Here is a 27,106-nt window from a genome sequence, read left to right as displayed (position 1 = left end):
TGTTTTAATCGTGGCCTTTTTGCTGTTTTAATTTTAATGTCAGTACATTTCTCCTGGCGGTAGCCAGCTATATTCTACGGACCTTGACTGGAAGGTGAAGAAATACTGCAGACTCAGAAGTCCAATTTTCAATGTGGAAAATAATTTATTAATGCATCAAAATTATTCCTGATGTTATTCCACTGACTTCAGTGGGGTTATATCAGAGATGAATTTGGGTCAAGCTGACCCCTGCTTTTTATACCATCACATATTCCTCTGGGCACTGACTTCTTCATGAGTGTGTTCTGCGCATTGCGTGCATTTCAGGGTAGTTAAACATTGGAATAAAGGGCCTAGGGAGGTTATGGAATCTCCATCATTGGAGATTTTTTAAGAGGAGATTAGACAAACTCCTGCCAGGAATGATCTAGATAACATTTAGTCCTACCATGAGTGCAGGGGACTGGACTAGATGATCTCTTGATGTCCCTTCCAGTTCTATGATTTAGAGAGAAATTTTCAAAAGGATAGGTTAGGCTTTAACGACATCATTTTAAGTGCTATACAACATGATCTTTACCTGCTATCGTCACTAAGCAATCATCAAGCCTAAGGGTATGTCTACACTGCAGCTAGGAGGTGTGTTTGCAGCACTGCACCATACCCAAGCTAGCTTTGATCAAGCTAACTTGCTAAAGATAGCAGTGAAGTTGTGGCAGCATTATTGGTGCCATGGGCTAGCTCTTGAGCAAAAGGTGCCCAGAGTCTCACAAGGGCTTCCACTCAGGTGGCTAGCCCATGCCACCACCCATGCTGTTGTGGCTTCACTGCTATTTTTAGCGAGCTTGCTAGATCAAAGCTAGCTCAGGTATGTCTACACATGCTGTAATCACACCTCCTGTTTGCAGTGTAAACATACCCTAAGAGAGAGAGCCTGGTCTAGTGCTAATAGTCCAGTACTGGAAGTCAGGATCGCTGAGTTGTACTACTGAATCTGTTACCAATCTGGAGTGTTAATTTGGATATGTTACAAATCTCTCAATTCCTCAGTTTCTCTCTCTGTAAAATGGGGCTAATAACTCCCTAATCCGTAGGTGTTTGACGCTCAAGTCCTTTGAGATCCTTGTCTCAAAAAGAGTATTAGTATTGTAGGTCTCACTAGCTTCCACTGGTGTTTGAAAGCGAAGTGTAACATCACTGTTTTCCATGGCTGAAGCCCTGAGCTTCCTTTAAAGAATGACCAGTATTTTCATCTTCTGAAATGTTTAACTGGGACAATCGCCAATATATACATTGCTGGAGCGCTGCTTTGTAGAGTTTGGAAACTGACAATTGCAACAAAAAGGTTTCAAATAATAATAATAATAATAATCAATTACAGTTATAAATATATATAATTTCTAGTGTTTGGTTGTTTCCAAAACGTTGGCCATAAGTGTCAAACAAGCAAAGTGTGCTTTGAAATGTTTTGCCATATGCTATTTACTTAGGATAGGAAATTCAGTAGGAAAAACACGAGTTGTGAATTAAACAGGCTTTTGAAAGTATTTCAAGTACTAAAAGCTGCACTGGATATAAAATGTATAAGTCTGTCAAGTGACTTTTCCTTTGTATTTTACTTGACTGTTTTATAGCTAGATGGAAGATGGTAAAAAATCCTAAAATATTTGTTTAGGAGAAAAAACATGTTTGAGATTCGATGGAAACTAGTGAACTGGGGAGAGTGGGTTTGTTTCTTGTATTGTTTCAACACTTAAGGTGGTTGTTCACTTGATACCTTTACTTATATTGAACAGTACCTTACCAAAGTCTTACCCATGGGACTACTTGTGAGGTAAGGTGCTACTAAACATGAGTAAAGGTATCAGAACCTTGCCCTTACTCAGCAGTGCTTTTAGCACAGAGCATGACACCTGCACTGAATATCAGTTCATTTCCAGGTGCAGTTCAAAGGAGTAGTTTTAAAGTACTTAGTAGCGTGGGATCTGCCTATCGAGAGACCACGTCTCCCTTTACATTTTATACTCAGGACATGGAGATCAGCTCTGCTGCTTGAGTTAACAGTCCTCTGAGTTAAACATCAAGGAGATGCCGGTGAAAGGGTCACTTTCCCCACTGCTCCAACACTCAGGGTCTGTGTTTGTTGATATTGAGGGAGCACAGCGGTACTGCCAACAAGCAGTGTTCAAATGATCAGGACTCAGGCCCCCCAAAATCATGAGACTGGCTTAAAAAGTATAAGATACAATAAAATTGCAAGAGTTGGCAACACTGGCACAGCAAGGTGCTTTTATTTGCTTAGGCTTTTGCTGGGGAGGCGAGAATCAAAGTATTTTGGGTCTTGCTGAGGCTTTAAAAATTGGGATGTGTCCTTTAACTGCTGGTTGATAGTTTGTCAGTTGTTAATATAGCAAGCTCAGCATATGCCCAGAGTGAATTTCACCCCAGTGCAGAAGACCAGTACGATACCTATACATCACTTAAATCCTGAAAATAGGGTGTAAGTAGGTCTCAAGCGTTGCATAGGCCTTGTGTTGATCCTCTCCACTACAGTGAATCTCCTTAGAGTGACAGAATTAGTGCATATTTACTAATAAATACTGAGCACATTACTGATCTAGATTTTATATCTACATATTGGGTCAGGAAACCCACCTCAATATTCCAGCTGGTACTTAATCCCTTAACTTCTTCTTGATAGATACTTCTCATTTCCAAAGAAAAAGTGAATTAATGTTCTTGCCAGTGCTGTTAATCAAAGCAGCAAAGCCTCTGTTCAGCGTGCAAGACCCAGGTGACTGCTCTGAAGGATTAGCTGTTACTGCATTTAGTTCTGTAAAGCGTTTATCTCAGCTGTGTTCACAAAGGCTGCCTATGAAGACATTCCCATGCAGAATTCTTCTAGCAACACTGATGTGTGACTGCAGCCATCAGGCTCTGAGAGCACCATTGGGGTGGAGATGAAATTATAATTGCACAGGCCAGGTAGATATGCAAGTATACCTCAACCACAGAGCTCTCCTGGGACACAGAGCTAGTCAAAGGACAGCCAGGTAATTTGGCACACCCCACTTCTATTACTGAGTTCCAGCAGATGCAGATACTAAGGACTTCAGAAGGGATCATCACCTGCAATTGGGGCCAGCTTTTCAAAAGAGCTCAGCATGTTAGGTGCACGTTGGATGCCAAGCTCTTTTGAAAAGGTGGCCACAAGTATCATAATTGGAGTGGCTGAAAAATCTGACTCCAAATGTGGGTGCTGAGCTCTTGAAGCTCCTCCCCCCCCACACACACTCTTTAGGGAAAAAAATGGTCCAAATAAAGTCATTGGCATCTGTCCACAGGCTTTAATACAAGTTGGACTGGGCCCTAGATAACAAAATTCTTTGTCTGAGTGTTTAACACAGAGATAAGACCATAAGCAGCTATCTATTAATGTAAGAGACGTTATTGGAACGAAAAACCACAAAACAGTCATCAGCAGCTACTGCAGCCTTTCTAAGGACACTATCAGTTGTAAATCAAACATTCTGTTACCATAGCATCATTTTGATTATAAGCAAACATTTTTAAACTCCAATTTTTCAACATAGATGTTCTGTTTGTTTTTGTTACTGCTCCAGTGTACTGATTCCCCAGATGAATTTCACTCCCTGGCTGCCTTGCCTTCTTGAGCAGAACTTCACATATTAATTGGTGCAGGCAGAAGAAGTTGAAGTTTAGGATTTGCTTGTAAATGTCTCAACTGCAGGAGAAACTAACATTTTCCCTTTTACTCATCAAGAAACTCCACTTGGGTGTGGTTGGAAATACTTGCAAAGCCTTGAACACATAAGGCTCAGAAATTCCAGACCTGTGGTTTTTTTCCAGGCTTCTAGGTTGCACCATTGGCATCTCTCAACAATTGGCTCAGTGTGAATGGAAAAGATCACTGAAGTGTCAGGCCTGCCCAGTTGCCTACAACCACAGAGTGTGCTAGTAAGACAGCAACTCGGCTCAATGGGACAATCTGTGAAGCATCAAAAAGAGAAACAAAGAATCTAAAGTGAGCGCCTCAATTTCTAAAAGGGAGTGGAACTTGATCAGAAAAACTTGACAGGGATGGCAGACACAAGGCTATAAGGAAGGGTGGGGTGAAACAATAGAAATTACGCTATCTGGCGATGAAAGTAACGTACAAGTGCTCTGCATGCTTTTAAAATTAGTGCAGGACTGGGTATCATAAGCCAGCACTTCCCTTCCATTCTTGCAAACAAGTTAGAAACAAGAAACATGCCGGGTTAGCTAAACAGCTAAACTCAAGATCAAGCAGCTAGGTGGCACAGTGAGTTCTGTAGCTCAGTTTTTCCTTTCTGGAACCTCCAGTTCAAAATCTTCTTACAAGTGCTAACTAGTTTGGTGACCTTCTTCCGATCTCCACTTGTGCACATCACAAAAACCACCAGAGGGACATGACTGGCAGTCTCTGCTCAAGAGGTGCACTGGACTCAAACTGCAAAGGTGTTGCAGACTAAACTGTCTGAGTTGTGTGGTGGAAGTTTGCACACCACCTGTTTGCATTAGTGTGTAGCTCAAGAAAGTGTTGCTGGTCCTTTCTCTTGTACATCCAACATATTCACTGACCAAGTTTAAAAGAAATAAAAATCCTTCAGCGCTGCTGTGTTTTATCATTTTAAATCATGCTCAACTATGCCCCAGTGATGGGCTAGGTTATGCGAGACCCTGAAAGGTGTCTGCAGCATGAGAAGATTTCTCTGAAAGACATCAGACAATACTATGGCCTAATCCCATTTGCACTGAACTCAATGGGAGTTTTATTTTGACTTAAATTGGAGTAAGATCAGGCCCTAAAATCTGATTTCACTGACTCAGTTACCAGTTCATGCCGAGGAGACCAGCCAAACTATTAAACTGCTGTAGATTGGTCTTGCTCAGAACTGCTGTCAGAGTTGTTAGGGCTTATTCCTTTACCCTCTCACTTCCCTGGTCCTTTTTGCATGAACAGAGAGCAACAATACCTGAAGTCCAAAGGTGCAAACAATTCGATGTTTATTGGGGTGAACTTCCCGCAAGCATGATTTCAGTTTCCTTTCAGTGTTGCTTGGAACTATGCCAGGTACATGTATGTTGGGGTTACTAGGCCTGCCCGAGCCAGAGTTCTTCCATGTTTAAACTCTGTCCTTCCATGTTTAACTCTAATCGACCTCAACAACCAAGGACAGGAATTGGAATGTGTAAATAGCTAGTTAGCAATTACGACCTTGTTCATACCAGGTACCAAACAATAATGATGAGGTTGGCATGTTTCTAGCTGGGGAAGGGGTAATAAACTAAGGGTAAACAGAACCAAATAACAGTTTAGGGAGAAGTTACTAACAAGCTAGATTTATAGCCCTAGAATGATTTAATTGCTTAAATGTATAAACATGCCTTCGGTAGAGAAGAGAGGGGAAGTAGAGGGGAGATGGTAGGAAGGGGGAGAGAGGGGGGGCTTAGTTGTAAAATGTATAAAGAAGAGAGAAACTGTTTTTGCTGGTGTGCTCGATTTGAGACTTGCCTGTCTCCTTGCACCACTTTGAGATCTAAAATAAACTTTGATTGTTTCTCCACCCCGGTATGTTTATTGGCGCGAAGCACTCCGGGCAACGAACCCCACTGTTGCTGTCCTCGGGCCCCTGTGCCGGCAACATGTACATGTGGACAGCACTAACATTTGTGAGCTAAAACAGAGGGTCATTCTGCATACTAGAATTCAGTGCACATGAAAGAACATCTAGAGATATTCACTTTGACATTAAGAAGGTGTAAACTGGCATAGCTCTATTGACTTCAGTGGAGTTATGCTGATTTACACCAGCTGAGGATTTGGTCCTTAAGATTTATGCCCAAATTTTCACATTAAGTGGATGTTGCACTTTTTGATTTTTTATAAAAGGCATGTTTCTACAGCACAAGAACCAGGCTGTGTTTTTTTTAATTGAGTGGCCATTATCATTCTCTCTCCTCGCCCCCAACACACACCCCTTTCCTCTGCCCTGCACTTAAATAATGGCCAAGATCATGGAGAATTTGGGACACCCATGCACACTTCTTTTGGAGATGGCTTTAGACAATTACTTGTAGCTCAGAAATCACTTTAATGAAGACCACTGGGCTTGATGGTATTGAAGAATGAGAGCTGATGTGATGCATCAGCTTCTCTTTCAAAGTTTCGGAACAAGTCCCCAATGATGGAAAGTGACTGGGGGGAGGAAAATTGGCAGTTTTACTTGACTATGAGGCATCAGGGATATTTCAGGCAACAAGAGATTTCCATGCAGAAGCCCAGAAAGAATCACCCTCACTCCCCTGACTCATTAACTTTGCACCATTGCAAGCACGGCATGTGACTCACTGGAATTAGGTTTATATTAAACTCACAAAACAGACTGTTTGGCTGTTATATAACTCAAGTAAATGTTAAAATACTAGAATACGTCACTCAAGAAGCTGGAGGAGCCTGCTTTCCAGATAAAGCTTGGCAACGTAAAAGTCAGGGGGACATGGTGACGTATTGTGGACTATCTGCTGTATTTCACAGAGAGGAAGGATGCCTTTGGGATTAAGGCACAGAACTGGGACTCGAGATCTGGATTCAATTGCAGGCTCTGCCACAGACTCTCTGTGTGACCTTGGGCAAGTCACTTAAGTTCTGTGTGTCTCAGATCCTAATCTGCAAAATAAGACAAAATACTTAGTGAAGTGTACTCTTCAAGGTAAGGACTGTGTCTTTACACTGACTAGTATTATGGGGCTATAATTTCAGTTAGGGACAACTGTAATAATAAATGAGGAGGAGGAGGAGGAGGAGTTTAGATGTAAATTATTCATACGATTCTTAAAAATGAAATGGAAAAACAAATAGACAAGAAGGTGCTGCTCCCACTATGGCCCTTGAGAATGAAATTCTCCCATTACCACAGAATAACCTTCTAGCTATTACTGGTGTTCATTGTGGGGGAGAAGGGGGAAGAGGGAGATGGCTGGAAGAAAGTGAAGTAGTAAACAACATGCCACACAGCAACGTGACCTCAGCTAGATGGCTCATACTAATTATTGCTCACTAGCCCGTCAGAATCCAAACTAAGTTAAATCGTGCAAAAAATAGAAACGAAGGGCCAAAACTTCAGATAGCATCAATTAGCATAGATTTAATCATGGAGTACAATCACTTTTCACTCTGCCTCCATCTTGGTTATACCCAGTCAACAAATACCTCTCACTCAGAACTTCCAAGTTTTCCAACAGAGTGGCGCATGCTTGCAGAAGAAACTGACAGGATTGTGCACCTTCATGAGCACCATAACCTATCTCAAGTGGTCAATAACACGATGCAGACATAATGTGAGTGCGGGGAACTGCGATGATAACAACTGACTTCACCTGCACTTCCTGAGCCAACAAGGGGACTCTGAAAACAACCACGATTCTGAAGTGTCTTTACTTGTGAAAGAGGACTGAAGTCACTCTGCTTATTTTGCTGAATCTGTCTAATGATTGATTGCCTGCTATTCTAGTGTCCAGCCATCCAAGCAGCTGCTGATTAATCAGCAGTTTGCAATAGGATCTCATTCCCATTATAAGGATTTTCTTAGTCAAGATTAGATACACAATTACACAGAGTGTAATGTTTTGCACCTTGTTTAGACACTCAGTAAAAAACACACTGCTATTAGCCCAGCTGCTGTATTCCGCTAACTTCATAAGCGCCATTAATACGAATACATACAGGGCTGACGAGAGGGGGGGGAAGCCGGTACAAATTACCGGGGTCCGGCGGTCCAGAAGGGAGCCCGGGGCCTGGTTCCCCCCCTCGTCGTCTTACAGCTTCCCCCCCCCCCCCCCCCCGTCAGCCCTGTTTAGCCGGTCTGCCCTTGCTGAGGGGCCCGAAAAATGTTTTTCACCGGGGCCCGAACCTGCTCTCGGTGGCCCTGAATACACAGGGCCCAACTCTCTCCTCTCTTGAGTAACTGTGGGGAGGTTACAAGACTGGGGGAGTTGCATGATAATAAAATTAAGGAAACATTAGGGAATAGTCATATAAAGCACATTTTAAAATTTGCAAACTAGTATTCGTATTGGAAATCTGTCTACACTAGAGACTTTACAGCGGCACAGCTGCATTGATGCATCTGTGCCACTGTAAGATCTCTCGTGTAGCCGCTCCATGCCAATGGGAGAGAGCTCTCCCGTCGGCATAACGACATCATTAAACCACCTCCAACGAGCAGCTACAGGCCAAAAAATTATCCAAATAAGTTATTTGGCAAATCATTTCTAAATCAGCAAAAATCCCTATCCACTTACAGACAACTCTATCAGATTTAGGGAATGTTCAGTAAAATTAATTACAAATGATTTGCCCTGTTATAGCCACAGATAACCAAGCTACTGTATCCCAAATGCTTTTTATTTATTATACCACACATGTAAAAGGAAGGGGACAAAAACTGTAGACTCTAGAGTCCCAATACAGCCAAAGAAATAAACAGTGTAAGGTTAACTTAAAGGCTGCAATACAGCACTATCTTCAATGGGGTCTACTTACTTATGTGCTTCAAGTTAAACATGAGACTCCATGTACTGAAATAAACTGGAGGATATCATAACTAATTTAAATACAAAACTAAAAAAGGGATTTTCCTAGACTGTAAGACAACACCTACAAAGAATAAAGAACTGAGTATTGAGGAAAAAGTACTGGAAGCACCCTTTTGGTACAAGGTACTAATTAATTATTATAATTATATACTCGGTGCTCTTTAAATATAAAAATATTTTGTTCAGCCTGTAAAGCAGGGCTGAGCAGAAATCCCATGAGCTGGCAAACCTCAAATACATGTTGGAAGACTACATACAAACCTGAAGCCTTAACATTCTAACTGTGTTGGTGGGTATTTCCTGCTCTGTAGGGCAATGTCATTAATTAACACCAAGTTCCTGTAATGAAGGTAAGCAGTGTAAATAGCAACACTCAATGGCTATACTATAAACTCAGAGTAGTAAATGTAAACATGTGGTGGACCAGTTACTCCTAAAGTAAAATAAAATTCTACAGTATTCTAAAGCAATAATCCCAATCCCTTCAATATGGCTACTATAAAACTGTAGTGTTTTGGACCATTATTTCAAGATATTGTAGTATGCTATAAAATAAGCATGTTTTCCCCAATGCTGTGATATTCCCCAGTTCATGCAGCAAATGTTTGTATCTAATGTATCGGTCAATACTTGGGATTCAGCCAGTGGAGGCCAATTACTAGTGTAGCTGCACCAGTCCAAACCCCAAATGTAGACAGAGAAAGCTCCAATTTGCACCAATGGAGTTTATTGAAACTTTTGTAAACTCAGCTGGTGTAAAGGACAGATTTTGTAATCTACATGTCAGGTTTGCACCTGTTCAGCTCCATTGGTTGCTTGCTACCAATCGTTGAGTCAGGGCTAATCCCAAGTACTAGGGTGACCAGATGTCCTGATTTTATAGGGACAGTCCTGATATTTGGGCTTTGTCTTATATAGGCCTCCCCTATTTCCCCCACCCCATCCGATTTTTCATACTTGCTATCTGGCCACCCTACCAAGTACACACAAGGGCCTGAGAAGCACTGAATTTGTTGTGATCAAATTTATGTTTTGTTAATTATTCAGTGTGCTTGGAGAATGAGATAGGGGCAATGAAAGGGAGAATTAATTTAAAAAATGGCAAAAACAGCTTGGCCTCACTTGGCACACAGAGGTGAAGGCAAACACAGAGCCTTTTATCAATGGGAATGAGATTTACTTTCACTTTCCCACTCCTACCTCAGGCCTAGATAAATTCCCTATCTTTCAGCTTTGGTGATCTGCGCTTTTGGCTGGAGATAAAAACAGGCACTTGCTGTATTTACTTTGCTTCTCCCCTCACACACATTGGCAACTTTAATGATCTGAAGATGGGTTTGATCATTCTGCCCTGTGTCAATGCTTTTACCCTCGGACCCATCCAATGACATTCTCAGATCGTACTTAATAAAGGGGTTTCTCATGGTCCCCTTCTGTAGGACCCTCTTTGTGGGGATGAGCAAAACAGTAAAACACTGGGTCGCTGCACCACACAAGTCTTTTGATTTTGGCAAAGGTGAGTTAATCTATTTAATCTATTTTAATGACTGCCAACAGGAAAGACATTTGACGCTGGCCCTGCAGCAAGGCTTACCTTTTACACGGCATTATTTCAGTCCTTTGCTCCTTGGCCAAATGCAGAGAGAGCATAGCATATCTGTGCCTGCAACCTCTCTGCTAAGTGACTGCAGGCATGGTCCATCGGGCATGGGCAGAAACACCGATCTTCACTTGGAGAAGAGGGAGTGATTAGAAGGGAAAGAATTGTGGCCTTTCACAAAGTATTAGAGCTGAAACCTCAATTCTCCATGCCTCAGCCTGAAGAGCTACATGTTATCTAGTGGGTATAGCTGGCTTGGGTGATGTCCCCGATGGAATGGGATAATCCTCAGCATGCATCCATTCAAATTGGACAGGGAATGACAGACAACAAAAAGGAAAAGCACCTTCATGTAAGAAGTTCAATATGATAGCAGCAATAACTAGTTTCAGTGGGAAATCTGGCTTTCCAAGCTTTCAAGTGGCATAAACCATTAATTTGTAACGTTAGGAATTGGTAAAGTATCAGCTACTATAAGCCATTCCTGAATTGATCTGGAAAACAAGCAAAATGGTAATTAGAAAGGGTTTTACAACAGGATTCTTAGCAACCTGCAAAGATAGAACCATCTTACTAGATGACCTCCTGAGGTCCCTTCCAAACCTGACATTCTATGATTCTAAGCAATACAAGTGCTCTAGAACCCTCAATTGCCCATACCTCCCAGGGGTATGTAGATCAAAATCACATCTCACAATAAAAAGCTGGAGTAGAAACATATTGTATAGATGTGGTTCATAACACTAGGAGAGAAGCTAATTTAATAAGGCATGGTTCAAGGGATATGGCATTGGACTATGGAGTGTATTCCTTATTACCGATTTACTCAGATGAGTCACTGCCTCAGTTTTCCCATCTATAAAATGGAAATTATATGTAATCCATAGATCCCAGTATGTTTCACAAAAGTGGCTAAGAGCACTGTATGTGTGCTAAATTTTACTCTCAGCAACAATTTTTGCCCTTGAGAAATTCAACACAACACAAAGGAGTCCATTGGTCACAGCTTCCAGCTACAAAGAACAGCTTCCCTCATATTCTTTTGGCCATTCAGACATCACTAACCAAATAAGCTTTCCTTGCATTGTGTCAGATATCCTGCTAACTTCAGACATGGATCCAACATTTGTGCCAAAACACCCAGAAACCATTAAAACAGTAATAATCTGGATTTAAGGAAAAAAATATTTAAGACTTTCTGAAGGTACAATGTAGAAAAATCCTTTAGCTCACTCCTTGAGTTTTTTTAAAAACAACCCTCTTCTTGTCTTTTTCAGTAATTAAATGCATTCATTGTATTCAGATCTCATTTTTGTTCATAATCTTTTACCCATCTGTTTGATTAAAAAAACACAGCGACCGACTTCATTATGTTAAGTAAATGCATTCAGCCATTAGTTAATATTCTAAAATGCTTCAGAATTATTCTTCCCAGTTATTAAATCTGTTCCAGTGTTTTGATTTTTTCTGTAATTTCCCTTTTTATTATCCATTAGTCAAAACTTGCAGTAATTACCTGGTCTTTACACATTCAAAACTTGCAATGACCTCTGTGGATAATACACACCACAACTGGGTTCTTTCCCCTGTTCTGACACTCACTAGCTGCATGACAGTGGCCAAATCATATTAACCTCTTTGCATGTCCATTTCCTCTACCTGTAAAATGAAGATGACAGTACTTGCCTGCTTTGAGATCTATTGATGATGATAAGATGTTATATAAATGCTGCACACTACTTTCAAATTATCTGACTCTGGACGCATGGTGCACATGGGTAACCCACAGTGGAATACAATAGGGGCCATCGCTCCAAGAAGAAGCTGCAAGTTATTTATTACTCAATGGGAGTTCTGCAAGGTTGACAATTGCAAGATTTGATCTCATTTTTTTCCCCTTGAGAGAGCAAGGGGGGAGAGAGACTGAATCTTTTCTCTTCCTCCTATATTAACAGCACTTTAAAGGGGGAGAATGATCTTGTGGTTAAGGCACTAGACTGGAACTTAGGAAATCTAGGGTAAATTCCCGACTCTGCCACAGCCTTCTTGTGTGACTTTGGGCAAGTTACTTAATCTCTTTGTGCCTCTGTACTTCATCTATAAAATGGGGATAACATCCTCTCTCACACTCTTCACCTGTCCTGACTTTACATTGTAAGTTCTTTGGGGCATGGACTCTATTTTACCTGACAGGTGTACAGCACCTAGCACAATGGGGCCATAGCTCAATTTAAGCCTCCAGATACTACTATAATACATATCATAACAATGATGGAAACCCATCTGACTTCTGTGCCTTCATCGCCACTAGCCACACACAAAAAAGTCCCAATCATCTTTTTAGGGTTAAGATTTCCTGTGGAAGATACAGTCATGCAATCTGTTGTGTATTCTAGCACTGATCCTGCAAGATGCCAAGCTCCTTCTAAGAGTGGCTGGGCTTTCTCAACTGCAGTATTGAGAACACTCAGCACTTATTAGGATCAGCCCCGGTGTTTGTTATTTTCCACTGCACCCTGACCCTTCTGCTCAGTATGGACAAAGCCTCCCACAGGAACTTCATTGCAACAAGAGCTGTCTCTGTCCAACTACTGGCACATTCCAATGGCAGAGATTCCTTGGGATCAAGCTTCTTTGACAGCATTTGGTGAATGAGAGGAAGAAAAATGGAGGGGAAAGGAAGAAAAGAATGGAAGGAAAGAAAAGCAAAGATGGGAGTGCAAGGGAAGAGACATTAAAAATGTCATAGCAAAAAATAACATCAAATGAGAGTTTATTTTTTAAAAAGACAGGAGAGCTCTAAATTAGGGGGCTCTAATCTGATCTCCTATGTCTGGATCACTCTAGCTTCAACCTGGTGATTTTAGATCACTAGGGGGAAAATGTGATTGAACACAGCCATGTATTTCTGAGATGCTGATTATTTATTCCATCTATGATACCATTATGGAGTTCTGTTGCTGCACTAAATTATGAAAGCCGTTTATAGCATGATCACAACTTGGAGCTAGAAGCAGCATTGTAATCCCTCCTTGCCTATGAATTGTTAAAGCTGATATATAGGGCTCCTGTGTCCTCTGATATATTGCAAACGTGGTAGCACAATTTGCACTGGATGTATAAAAATTATGTATTTTTCTCAGGCATTTGAAAATGGGGGAGAGAGGGGTTATTTGACAGCCTGAGTGGTTAAGTTTGCTGGTAGTGGGCTATACTTAGCGCTCTTGATTTTCAGTTTTTATTTTATTTAATTTTTCCCAGGAATTTATCAGTGTTTATTACCACAATAACAAAAACAGGTGAAAATCAGTGCAAAAAACTATTAATAATTTTTCTGGGTAAACATCAGGGTTTATTTTGGTGGACGGAAAGACAGGGGAAAAAGTATTCAGTAGATTAATGCTTTGAACTCCATTCATAAATTTGGTTTGCTGCAGAACTAAAACCGAACTGAAAACACAATGCCACCTCTGAGTTTAAGAAAACATATCTCTAATCCCCAAATAAAACTTTTCATTTGAAAAAACAATTTACTGTTGTAAACTTAGAGCTATTAGCCTATAAATATTTACCTTTAATAATTGGGCCACACCATTTGCAGTGGATATACTCAATTTCATCCTCTTCTGCTTTTGTTTTTTATAATCCTTCCTTGTGTTCTGGAACAGATTTGGATACAGATTTTCATTTTCTTTCCATTTTAGTGTGTCAAATCTGTAAACGGTTATCTGCTAACAGCTTGAAATGTGTATGTGGCGGGCATGAGATTCATCAGTACGTTCAGATGCGCATGCTGAAGCGTGTGTGCGCTCCTGTTTGTTTATTGTGTGCATCTTCCAGACCAGTGTTTCCCAAACTTGGGATGCTGCTTGCGTAGGGAAAGCCCCTGGCGGGCCGGGCTGGTTTGTTTACCTGCCGTGTCCACAGGTCCGGCCGATCGCAGCTCCCACTGGCTGCGGTTCGCTGCTCCAGGCCAATGGGAGCTGCTGAAAGCGGCGTGGGCCGAGGGACGGACCCGGGCACCGCTTCCAACAGCTCCCATTGGTCTGGAGAAGCGAACCGCAGCCAGTGGGAGCTGCGATCGGCCGGACCTGCGGACACGGCAGGTAAACAAACCGGCCCGGCCCGCCACGGGCTTTCCCTACACAAGCGGCGTCCCAAGTTTGGGAAACACTGTTCTAGACTAATACATAGCCTTCTTTCAACAGGCAGCTTTGCATATACACGCAGACTAATGTATTATCGTTCTATGTATATCTCATGCAATGTACTGTATTTTCCTAATAAAACAAGTAATTTTTTTATATTAGAATACTACAAAAGTAGGGTGAAAAATCAGAAAAAAATTAATAATACTTCTTGTAAAACCTGGGAATTTTTCGGTAAAAATTGGTTTAAACTGAAAATGAAGGGGCTTAGCTATACTGAATTGCACTGCTACTGTTTAGTTAAGTTTGGGTGTTAGTTCTTCTGTATTTTTAAAGTTATGTCAAGGTCTTCTACAGGTTATGAAGAGGTGCTGTTTTAGTGGGTGTGCCAATCAAAATAAGAAAGAAAGAAAGAGAAAGCACCTGATTTTAAAACCCATGTCCATTCATACCCTACAAACTGGTCCAATAAATTATCTCATGTTAATCATAAATGGACAGGACGAGTAGTAGAGGTTTGCATTAGGCTTTGAAGATGAAAATTGCTCTATGAAGTGCTGTTCAATCATCCTTTTTTCTCCTATTACACCTGTTATCCAGGAACTCAAAGCCCTTTACAAGCATTATGTTGTCCCTGGGAAGTAGCTATCATTATTCTGATTTCACAGATGAGGAGACTGAGGCACAGAGAGATTCGTTGCCTGAGCTTCAGAGGTGCTGTTGAACCCCAGCTCGCCCTGAGGTTAATGGAAAATGTAGGTGATTTGCACCTTTGAAAATCAGGCCATAAGGTCACACATCAACAGGGAATAGAAAGCAGGAGTTGTGACTACCAGTCCTCAGGTATATTTCTGAGACCCACAGCTCCATTGATAGCTCCACATGCTAACTGAACATGCTAATAAACAGGGATGGGGAGTGAAATGTAAAGCTGGAGTGGTAATTTGCACCATATATTTTGTATACCCAGTCTTTCACTTTGTAATCTACAGAGGAATGGAAAACTGGATTTAACACCAGGGCGCTTGCATCGACTCAAAGTCTACAGATGCCATCTATACCAGAAACCCTAGAGATAGGTCTTCTGAATAAAGGACCCCTCCTGCCTTTTATACCTAAATGTAGAATGTCTGTGATGCAGCTGATCTTTGCATTGAAATCAAGATTAAAACTCTCCACTGATATCAGTGGGAGCAGGAGCAAGTTATGTTCCTTCTCTATAGGAAAAACATGCATTTCTTCACACTTCAGAACAGCTAAGTAAATCCAGTCCTTGTTAAAGACAACAAGGGGGATTATCTGCCCATCACATGTTTCCTAACAAACTCCCAGTGACCTGATCCTGCCGCTATTGAAGTCCATGAGCTTTTTGCCATTGACTTCAACAGGATCAGGATCTGGCCCATGTTTGCTAGACACTATTTCTCACTTCTCCAACCATTTTACTTTCCTTCTTCATGCTCGTCATCCAGCTGGTTTAGCAGATAATTTCAGGCACCCTCGGCAAATATATGTGGGCAATTTACTGCCCACACATCTACTTCCAGGATCTCTCCATGAATCTACTTAGTTCTGATAATCATATATTTCTGAAAATACTGTATCAGAGGGAATAGAAAATGACCATTCATTTTGCCACTCTGTGCACCAGCAGATGCTGAAAGGAGCAATTAATGTGAAGCTGCGAGAAACATTACCTGTTCACTAAAATAGCAAGACAGGAGGAGAAAAAAGAAATCACCCTTTTCAGTTTGCTCATGCAGCACCAGCTTAGACTACATCATCAGGATTTAGAGAAATCAGTCACTCTATTCTCTTGGTGGCTGTAACTGATGGTTCCAGTGGCAACAAATTACTAAGAGAGTAATGCTGCTGTGATTTGACAGGGTCAGACCTGAAGCTCCAACAGAACTTTGTTGATAGTTTACATTTCATTTGGTGCTTCTCTCCCCTTCTTTTGTTCATATCACAGTTAGGAACAAAATTAGGCTTCCTAATTTTCTTGGTGATAGCAGAGGAATCAAAGAGTCTGGCCCAGGATTTCAAAGTTTGTTATTATTTATATTACAACTACACCTAAAGGCCCCAAATAACACATAGCTCATTGTGCTAGGGGCTGTACAATTACATAGGACGAGACACTCGCTGCCCCAAAGAGCCTACAATCTAAATAGATAAGCCAGATAAAGAAACGGACACAACAAACAAACAAAAGATTAGGAAATTCTGCCTTTAATATCTCTGTGCCTCAATTTCCAAAGTACTCAACAATTTGGGCCAGATTTTCCAGAGAGCTCAGTTCCCATTTAGGGACCTAAACAAGTAGGTCCAGAATGATATGGGGAGAACTCCTGTTGTGTAACAACAATCTTAACTCCACCTTAAAGGTTTTTTTCAAGTGATTTTTGAGAGGTCAACACCCAGCACACTGAGCATTTTTGAACATCTCACCACTTATTTAGGGTCTAAATCGATATGGTAACCCTGAGCTTTCAAAAATCATGAGTTTTTAAAAAAATAATAAACATGGGTTTATTGTTATTTGCTTTCCAGATTTTAAACCTTTAGGGTTCATGCTTTCAAAGCTTTTTTTCCTGCAACCAGGAAGACAAGAAACTTACTTCTTTTCTAAAAGGAGATTTTCAAATAATCACGAGTCCAGGAGTTGGAACTTTAAGAAAAACATCAAATATTGTGACTTGCAATAAAATTTCAAGAGTTGGCAACAGTAAGTACCCTGAGCGCTTTTGAAAATCTGGCAACACGTGATTTGCTTAACATTATACAGGGAGTCCGTGGCAGAGCCAAGAATTAAACCCAGATCTCCTGGTTTCCAGTCCTGTGCTTTAAACACAAGACTACCCTTCTTCCTTGTTTGGATCCAAGGCTTTTGTTAGGGCTTATCTCAACTAAAAAAAGTTATTAATTATACAAAACATGTTATCTAGGGGAGTTCTGGGCCCTACTCTAGACAAATTCAACCCTACACTGAACCTACTGCTTATCTTGGGGAAGGAACAAAAACAAAGTTGAAAGCTTGAGGTCCTGGGAAACACAATCATAAAATAACTGTTCTTTTGCATTATTTTTTCTCACGAGCATTATTATTTTTTTTTTTAAATAGGAAATAATTTGTGACAAAGACTAACACGTTCTGTTCCCTAAACTGCACCTGATGATCAATTTGCAATGCTAAAAGGAGGTCAGGTCTGTCGCAAATCAGGTGAGACTTCTACTGAGAGGCCTACCATGGATAATCCAGGCTGTTGTTAATGTAACTAATGCACTAGTGAGCCCACAAGGGAAACATCTCCCTCAGTTTGGTTAGTGGTCATATGCACTAAACAGGGACATGCATTCTATTAATGTGATTACTTGTTAAACCTATTTTGCCTGGCCAGCTGAGTTCACTTTGCTGTGAAACAAGCTCCTTCCAGGTTTAGATTAATGGATTTTGCTGGAGTTAGCAGTGTGATTTTACTCTGAAAAGTGACTGTAAAAAATGGCACCTCCTTTCTCATTGCAGCTGCTCCTTTAGTTTATTCAGAACAGTGCAAAGGCAGTGGCATGGACAATGGAACCTGGCCCAATATTTTTATTCTGTTAATGGAACCAGAAAATGTCCTTAAACAGGCTTTCCAGGCTTTGGGGGAGCTGCTCCTGAAGCATATATGTAGGGTAAAATGTATGGCAGATCTTGGGTCAGGAGTCTCATTAACAGGCAGCGTGAGAGGTACTGTGCTGAGCCAACACACAGAGACCTGGCTCCCCAGGAACAAGATTATCACAGAAGTGGTTGGTTATGTAGTCAGAAATATAATAACCCTGAAAGCAGGATCTGTGGGGTAACAGTCACCACAGGTCCATGAAGAAATACAGGTCAAGTACTCCAGTGGGAAACAAAAACATAGCTCCTCTCCAGCTCATTAGAGACTTTGGCACCATTTGCCACATTATTTCTCATTTTCCTTACAACTTCCCCCTTCTGCACAATGGTTATTCTGGGGAGCCAAGTTACATTAAAGACCAGCAGGGAGAGAAAGAACTAGGCCGTCAACATCTGCAGAAAGATTTTTTGTATTGTGTGCATATGGCAAACCAGACAGAAGCAGGAGGGATAGGGCATAAGCTGGCCTGAGATGGAAGAGGAAGAGACGTCGCCAAATCACAGAGGAAATGTGTGGGGAGAGAGGATGAGGTGTGCAGGCGTGGCCCTCTAACCATGAGGATGTCCTGATATTGCCCATTGTGAGGCAGAGTCTGGCCTTCTCTCAGTGCAGCCCTTCTATCAATACATCCTTGCCCATGCCTCTGCACCTGTCCTCTTGCCAAAGGGAGAGAAGGCACGAAAGTGGGTGTTCAGCTTGAAAGCAGCAGCACTGACTCCCACTGTAAGTTCCTATGGCCATGTCACAGTTTTATAGAGAGACAAGGCCACACAGCTGCTGCCACTCCTGTTCCACTTCTCCCAGACTGACTAGAAACATGCTTGGTTTCATTCCAAGGGTATCCTGCAGATGTAATGACTGATGTCATGGGTCATTACTAGGAACCAGGTTTGGGACCTCCAGGACTAAAACATGAGCTTCTCTCACCAGAGCTAAAGGAGTAAGGCCCAAATCCACAGAGGAATTCAGTGGAAGTTAGGAGCCTAAATACCTTTGTGGCTCTGGGCCCAACTCCTTTAGAGCTTGATTGCATCTTTGCCATAAACCCCAAATAAGGGGCAGCACATTGTTGCGCTGTCCCCAGAGCAGACCAGGAGCGGGACTGCAACTCAGAGTCACATTCTGCTCCCTCGTTTCCCCATAGCTTTGATGTGATATGGGGAAGAGGGTGGAATGCAGTGTGCACCAACTCTGTAATTGGTTCAGATTATTTTCCTTGGTATGCCAGCTCAGCTGCATTAACCAACGTCATGGGGAGGGACAGAGCCAAGACTCCACCCACTCACATACTTCAAAAGGGGAGAAGCAGCCTAACAGAAGTTTCTTTCCCCAATGCTGCTACCCAAAATAACTCTAGCCTGCACAGGGTAATAAGGGGGCTCCTTACATCCCCTTACTGCCCTGCACAACACTGTAGCCAGGGTCACAATCTAGCTCTCTGCTGGTGTCAGCAAGAACAACAATAATATATATAGCTCTATATAGCACTGCTCAAAGTGCTTTACAAAGGAGGCTTATCATTTTCTCCATTTTACAGATGGGGAAACAGAGACAGAGAGATGAAGTGAGTTGCCCAATGTCAACCAGGAATAGAGCCAGGAACAGAATCCTGACTCCCAGTTGGGTGCTTTATCCTCTAGGCTACACTGCCTCCCCTACTATAGTTGGCTCTGCGGACCAGCCACAGGAGAGTGCAGAGGGAATGAATAGCAGGTAAAACAGCCTCAGGGTGCGGCTCAGGTCCCTTGGACAGTTTTGGAGCATTGTTTTCATGCATATAGTACAGGGGATGATCTACCGTACCATTTGCTCCACTAACTCCCAAATTTATATTTCTCATTCCCTTTAAGATGATGTTGGCTGATAAATTAACACATTAAAATGGATTTTTGTTTTTAATTTGCTCTTGGGGATTTTACTGGTCCCATTAAGAACTATATTTAAATGTTTAATTTCTTGACAAGACCCGTTTCCACTCTCTCTTCACTGGTGCCTACACAGATCTAGCCTGAAATCCAATTAGTTACTACCATCTCTTAAATCAAAGTAATTAAAAAACTCTCATCAAATGCAAAAGAAAAAAATAAAATTAAGGAATTTAATTGTATCATTCTAATTATGCCTAAACACTTAAGACTCCCATATTCCCCCTCAGGGAGGTGGTCTTTAAAGGCTAGAAAAATTACAGGCTTCCAGCAGAGATGCAAGATTGTACTTAGAATTAGCAGTTCTACAGGAGAAAAATTCTGTCTATCCTAATTATCAAAAGATTTTTTGGCTTGACATGTATCAGTGAGCTTGAATACATTATGTTATTGACTGCCACTTGAAAAAATAATGGCCCTATCCAACTCACACTGACTTCAATGGGAATTGGATCAGACAGTAAAGTGTCCTGATTTTGGCTGCAACATTCCATGCTTCCAGCTTCCTCAGGTAACTTTAGTTGCTTTGCAGAGACAAGTGGTCTGAGTTCCAGTCTTCTTTCGTGTGCATCTTCTTGTTATCATTTATTATTATTAAGATTTATAAAGGGGCCTAAGTGAGTTAGACACCCAAACCCCAATCTATTTGTATTGCAGTAATACCCTTAAGACCAAATCAGGATCAGGGCTCTATTGCATTAGGCACTGCACCCAACAGGATTCTAGCATGCCTTGCAATTGAGACGGTAGCTTGGAGTAAAGGATAGTTTAAGACTGTTTTTACTTCAGTCCGAAAACCTACCAGAGGCAACACCTTAATTTAAGTGACTACTTTGGTCAATTGACTGGTTTTTATTGTGTGATCGTTGTTGCTCGCTGAGCAATTTCATCTAGCTGATTGTGTGGTCACTTAGTGTATATTCCACTCTATACACAATGGTGCAAACATCTCATGAGGACAACATTATCACAACAAATACATACCTGACAGAGAAACAAACAAGACAGAGGCTATAGATCTAAGAGGCAAAACACACAGTGGTCTTTCTATAACCTCTTTCTATGCTACACAATACTAGAAAAGTGAAGCAAGTCTTCCTTCATCAGAACTGTCCAACCTGGGACATGTCTGTCTCAATACTGAACTTCTGACTTTCCATCCTGAACTCTAACCATTACACAACACTGCCTTCCTTATGCACAGTCCGAAAGGAAAATGGATTTGATGGGTTTAGAATAGGTCACCTGCCTCCTGTCAAGAATGTAAAGCGAATCCACAAAAGCATAAGAACTACATAATTCATGAAAGTTTGACAAGATTTTCTGCTTGGAAAGTTACACTCAGACAAAGGAGACAATGCTAGGGAGAATGCCTTCATGATTTGGACAGGGAGTCTCTGGAGATGTGGCACCAATATGAACATTAACTAACTCTGGTTAAATCTCTCCCTACACTGATTTTGTACTTTATGACAGGACTGTCCACACATGTTCACAGATTTGCAGTAAAGCACTTTTGCAGAGAAACATCTCTGAAGGAAAACCAAATTCCTCTGGAGATGCCATCTCTTCTCTTACAGTTGATTATGCTGGCGATTTGCAAAGAGTCTCAGTTCAGCTCCCATATTTGCTAGGAGTCATTCTCATCTAGAAATGTCAGTGCATTTCTAGGTTAATAAAAACTGTGTCTTCGAAAAAGGTCACTATATCAGCAAAAAGAAGGAGAGGATCTAATAGAAGGGAAATGCTTGGGCCAAGGAAGTATTCATTCTGATTTTATTTTAAGAATACTCAGATTCTTGGAACACACTTGCTTTGCTTGTGTATTTACCAACAGCAGCCCCTTCAATGGAACTAGAGATCCAGAATAATTCAAATTTCCAGGCCATAAAAGAACCTCAGATAATCCAAATGCTCTGCAATTCATAAAAACTAAGAGATACAGTGTTCTCCCCACACTACAGAAAAGTTTTACAGCCTGATCCTGTGACCACACCACATACAGAATTACCATCAGCAGGAGTTTGGTGCACAGTACGTCAATGGCAGCTGCAGGATCAGGCCTTTAAAAGCGTGAGTACTATAGCAAAGTCTCTGATACGCTCTCTTGTGGCTAATAAATTCAGATTTGGCCTTGGATTCCCTGAGTCTATGCAGTTCTTAAAGCTCCGAGGTTCAATTTACTATTATTATTTGTACTGTGGTAGCACCTGGGCGCCCTAGTCATGGACCAGGGCTCCATTGTACTACATGCTGTACTAACACAGAACAACTTGATGCTCCATGTCCCAAAGAGATTGCTATCTAAGCCTAAAAAAAGAAATAGGTGGAGCCAGATAGATGCGGGAGCACAAGGAAACAATGAGACAATACTGACAATGCAGTCAATAAAACAATACAGATGTCACAGTCTCATGTTACTCAGACTCTATTAGTTTTGTTAAAACATCCAGCAGAACACATTTACATGTATCATACATTTGGTAATGGACCAGCTTTATTTTCTTATTTGTTGACTTATTCATTTGGTAATTCCCAATGGAAATCCCAGCGATAAGTGGAAATCAGCTAGGTCCTACTGTAAAACAGAAGCACATATTAAAGTCACACCCTGCCATGTCTTAAGACTTTAATGAATCCATCCAACATCAAGGAATGAACTCCTACATGACATGAATAAGTCATACCTTTATTCTATCACTGCAAGCCGAATTACAAGCACTGCCTGCGTCAATATTTTATGAGATCGAAAGGAGGCAACTTGATTGGAGTATGGAAACATGTTGGAGCAGATGCACAATCACTCTAATGTTTATGTATAAAAATCAGGTTCAGTTACTACTAGGCATTATATTAACTCAAAGCACTTGAAGTTCATTAACGTCACTACATGATAATGGCTGGTAAAAACTGGATAGCACCTTTAAGTGGTTTTGGCTGACTTGAGGGAGCAAAACACTTTTAAAGGCTGCAGGAAAATAATGATCTACCAAGGCAACAAGATAATCTTGTTTCTGAGCATAGAGCAGTTAGCACAGGGAAGACGAAAAGGATTTGTTAGGAATGCTACTCAAAATCCTGCTCTAATCCTGACATGGCGCCGGGAAGGAACAGTCCCATTCTATACAGCACTTGTGATGCCCCCGCCACCTGTAATACTCCATTGGAAATCTATTCATTTCCAAGCTCACAAGGCAAGACTTCAGCTTTGACCAAATAGCAGCAGTCTTGAGAAATGGGTTTCCCACACAACAATCTCAGACTAGGAAAGACAGCACCTCTTCTGTCTGTCTGTCTGTCCTCCCCTCACTAACACAGTACTCCCATTCTCTGGGCTTCACTCTGTCGCAGTCAGAATATTCACATGAGTAAGGGCTGCAGGACTGGGCACATTAGTCACACAAAATTGAGTCAACCGGGAATTAATTTTCTCATTTCCAACAGATAAAATAAAGTTACACATCTCAGCATGTTGTCAAGCACTATGCAGCCCTTGACCTTGAGGACACAGCACCCATTCCTGTTGGTTCCATCACCGCTTGGTAAAAGTTCACATTACAAACCACAATTTGGCAGAACCCCAGATTGACAGAAAGGGGCCCAGAGGAAGAGAGAATTGGGATGATAAGGGAAGTGATTTGGGGGTGGGGGAGGAGAGGCGTGGAAGCTTTGTGAGGAGAGAGGAAGAGGGAGAGAGGCAATGATAAAAACGCATGGTATCTGTTCAAGTCTGAGATCACCATATCAGAAACCCACCTCTCAGAACTGCTGTTTTGTAATATACCAAATCTTGCAGAGTTGTTTTTAATCTTTACCAATGCAGTTACCTGCAGAAAGCCACAGAATGGGGCTTTAGAAGTTTCAACACTATACAACCATCCATCATCAACCATAGGTCACTAATAGAACTTTAAATCCAATTAGTGATCCTCTAATACGTTATATATGCTCCTCTTGGCAAATTCATGATTTTGTATACATCTATGTAGTACCTATCACAATGGGACCCTAATCCTCACTTACAATATAAATATTAACTTACACACAAATAAACTATGTTAAAAGGGGATTAAGGTTGCAAAGTCAAGCACTCAAAAGTTAGTAAATGCCAGAAATAAGATTGCCTGTGCAACCTTAATTATGCTCCCTTGTGCCTGTACATTATGATACAGTTTTTAATTACCTTATCACATACTATTTTTTCCACAATTCCTGCCTCATTCACTACACAGAATGGATGATCCTCACTTAATGAACAGCTATTCAATATTTTGTTTTCTCCTCACTGTTTAATGTATGGTCCCACATGCCTTGTTTACTGCACACTATTCAAATCCTACTCTATAGAATAATTTCCTCATGGGCTTTTCTATGATGCTCATCAATATAGAACCTGCGTGCTTCACAAATATTTATTTATTTTCACAACACCTCTGAAAAATGACAGAGGGCATAATTATCCCCAATTTACAGATGGGGAACTATGGCACAGAGAGATTATGGGCAAAAGTATCTACTAATTCTGGATGCCCAAATTTAGCACCTGTGACCTGATATTTCAGCGTGCATAGCATTATACACCACTTTATACATTCAAATCACAGCTCCCAAGCCTCCCACTGACTCAGATTGCAAGCCCTCAGATCAAAGTACCCAAAAAATGAGGAACATACAATTACTGATCATCAATGAAAAGTTTGGCATAAGTGACTTGCCCAGCATCACACAGGAACTCTGTGGCAGAGACGGGAATAGACTCAAAAAAGAAAATAAGAATGACTGGGTCAGACCAACAGTCCATCTAGTCCAGTATCCGGTCTTCTGACAGTGGCCAGTGCCAGGTGCCCCAGAGGGAGTGAACACAACAGGTAATCCATTCCCTGTCACTCACTCCCAGCTTCTAGCAAACAGAGGCTAGGGACATCATCCCTGCCCATCCTGGCTAATAGCCACTGATGGACCTATCGTCCATGAATGTATCTAGGTTTTTTTTTAACCCTGTTATAGTCTTGGCCTTCACAACATCCTTTGGCAAAGAGTTCCACAGATTGACTGTGCGTTGTGAGAAGATCGTCCTTTCTCTTTCTGCAATCCCCTGCATCACTTACTACACACTTTCCAACTACTGCAACAAATGAGTCAGGGATCCTATAGACAACAGTTTCCTTCACTACACAATCATGATTCATTTCCAGAGCAGGTCCCTTCTGTGCACTGAATGAATTAGTATATTGAACCTGTATCCTTCCCATGCCATCAAACATTGCTTAGGGCATGAACAAGCCTCCACCATCCCTGTCTATCCTAGGCCATTCTTTGCATGTCTTGTATGTTGTTAAGCCTCATGAGCTTTCCCTCTTCTATGTACTTTTAGAGGGATGGATTCTTTTGGTTGGCTTAAGTATTTTCCTGAATTGGGGTCAATATGCTTCAGTGGTAGCAGAAGCAAAATAGCGTTAAGTTGTGGTATTTATACTACATATAAGTATGTCAAACTGTAAATGGACATAGTTACCTCTGATAGTTAAACGCAAACCAAAGAGTGCTACTCAGTGTGATGTGAATATAAAGCCCAGCTCTGACTTCTTTAGTTTCATCCTAAACAGTCCTAGAAAATAATGTTGCTTTCCTCAGTATGACACAGATATATGCCTACGTAAGCATGAGTGTCTGCAGCTGTTTATTTACACACTAATATGTCTTTGCAAGGTGTATTCAACCTGGGTTTGCTCAGCAAATGAACACATGGTACTCATTTACTCAAAAATGACATAGTCAGCTCAAAGCACAGAACCCCACACCACTCTGCTAGGAGGTGGAAAGTATGTGCTTAATCCATTTTACAAGGTGAGCACTGCGGCATCTGAGCACTTCACAACGTAATGTACTTATTCTGACAGCACCCCACAAGTTAGGGCAGTGCTATTGTCCCCATTTTGCAGATTGAGAATCAAGGCACAGAGAGATTAAGTGACTTAACCAAATCACACAGGAAATCTGTGGAAGAGCTAGGAACTGAACCTAGGGCTTCCATGTCCTGAGCGAGTGCTCTAACTACTGGACCACCCTTTCTCTAAATTCTGATTCTCACGAGTCTGTAGGCCTGGCTTCTGATCAGTGTGATCTGAATCTGACTGCCATCTCAGAATTCATCTTAAAAAAAAAAAAAGGCAAATCCTGGAACTTTTTCTCTACAGTTACAGGGAAAATTTATTATATATACACAGCCTGCAAGGAAACTGATCATCTGAGATGTACGATCAGTGCTTTGTTCCCCAAGAGAACACCCTATGCCAGGGAAGTTAGTAAGTTTTCTTGGCTGGAAGAAGTAACCTAATGGGTCTATAAGAGAGTGCAGTGATATGCAGGCTCTGCTCTTAACGTGTACATGAATTATGGTGCTAATAATAAAAAGGGCTTCTAATACATAAGAGTTGGGGGTCCCAGAGAGCAGCCCTCATCTCCTTCCCCTCAGCTTGGGGGATGCACAGGATTCCCAGGGCTCTGTGTTCCTGATGTCTCTATAAGGACCTGTTCAGGTTATGCCTCCACTCTGTGAAAGTGACTCCCATTCATGATAAGCAGTAAACACTGCAAGATGAAACTAACAGGACCTGATCCTCCTCTCTCTTATAATGATGTCAATCAGGAGGGACTATTAAAGCCAGTGAGCTACAAAGGTATAAAAACAAAGGAAATTTGAGGAGTTGTAAGACACAGTGAGCTTGACTGTTACCTCACTTACGCAGATTTTGCATTGTTTAACTCCACTCACTTCAGTGGGATTATTGCCAATTTATACCATTGTCATTGAGAGGAGAATCAGGCCATGTATTTTACTGCATAGGGCATAATTTGTCCCCAGTAATAAATATAGTAGCTTTGCTGACAACATAACAAGGGCTCTAACAGAGGAGCCAGGGAAGAGAAAATGATAAGCCAAATCTCAGAAAACAACACGGAATATAAATACTTCTCCAGCAAGCAATGGAACATCTCTCACACTGCATCGCAGCGTTAATGTCTGTTTATGCTCACACCAATATAATTAGCACAGTCACTGCTAACTAGCTAACAACTTTACTATAAACTTACTTGAACAATACATGCTGGAGAATTTATCACTCTCAACACTGCACAGCT

The 27,106-nt window shown here is 41.3% G+C and overlaps 1 protein-coding gene across 6 annotated transcripts in view; it reads right to left on the bottom strand.

Annotated features, from left to right (window-relative positions):
* Positions 1-27,106, bottom strand: part of CAMKK1 (calcium/calmodulin dependent protein kinase kinase 1) — a 181,761-nt gene that overhangs the window by 143,482 nt on the left and 11,173 nt on the right. The gene's annotated exons all lie outside the window — the stretch shown is intronic.

Source organism: Trachemys scripta, chromosome 18, assembly GCF_013100865.1.
Source record: "Trachemys scripta elegans isolate TJP31775 chromosome 18, CAS_Tse_1.0, whole genome shotgun sequence".
Lineage (NCBI taxonomy): Eukaryota > Metazoa > Chordata > Testudines > Emydidae > Trachemys > Trachemys scripta.
This window is presented reverse-complemented; position numbering and strand designations above follow the sequence as displayed.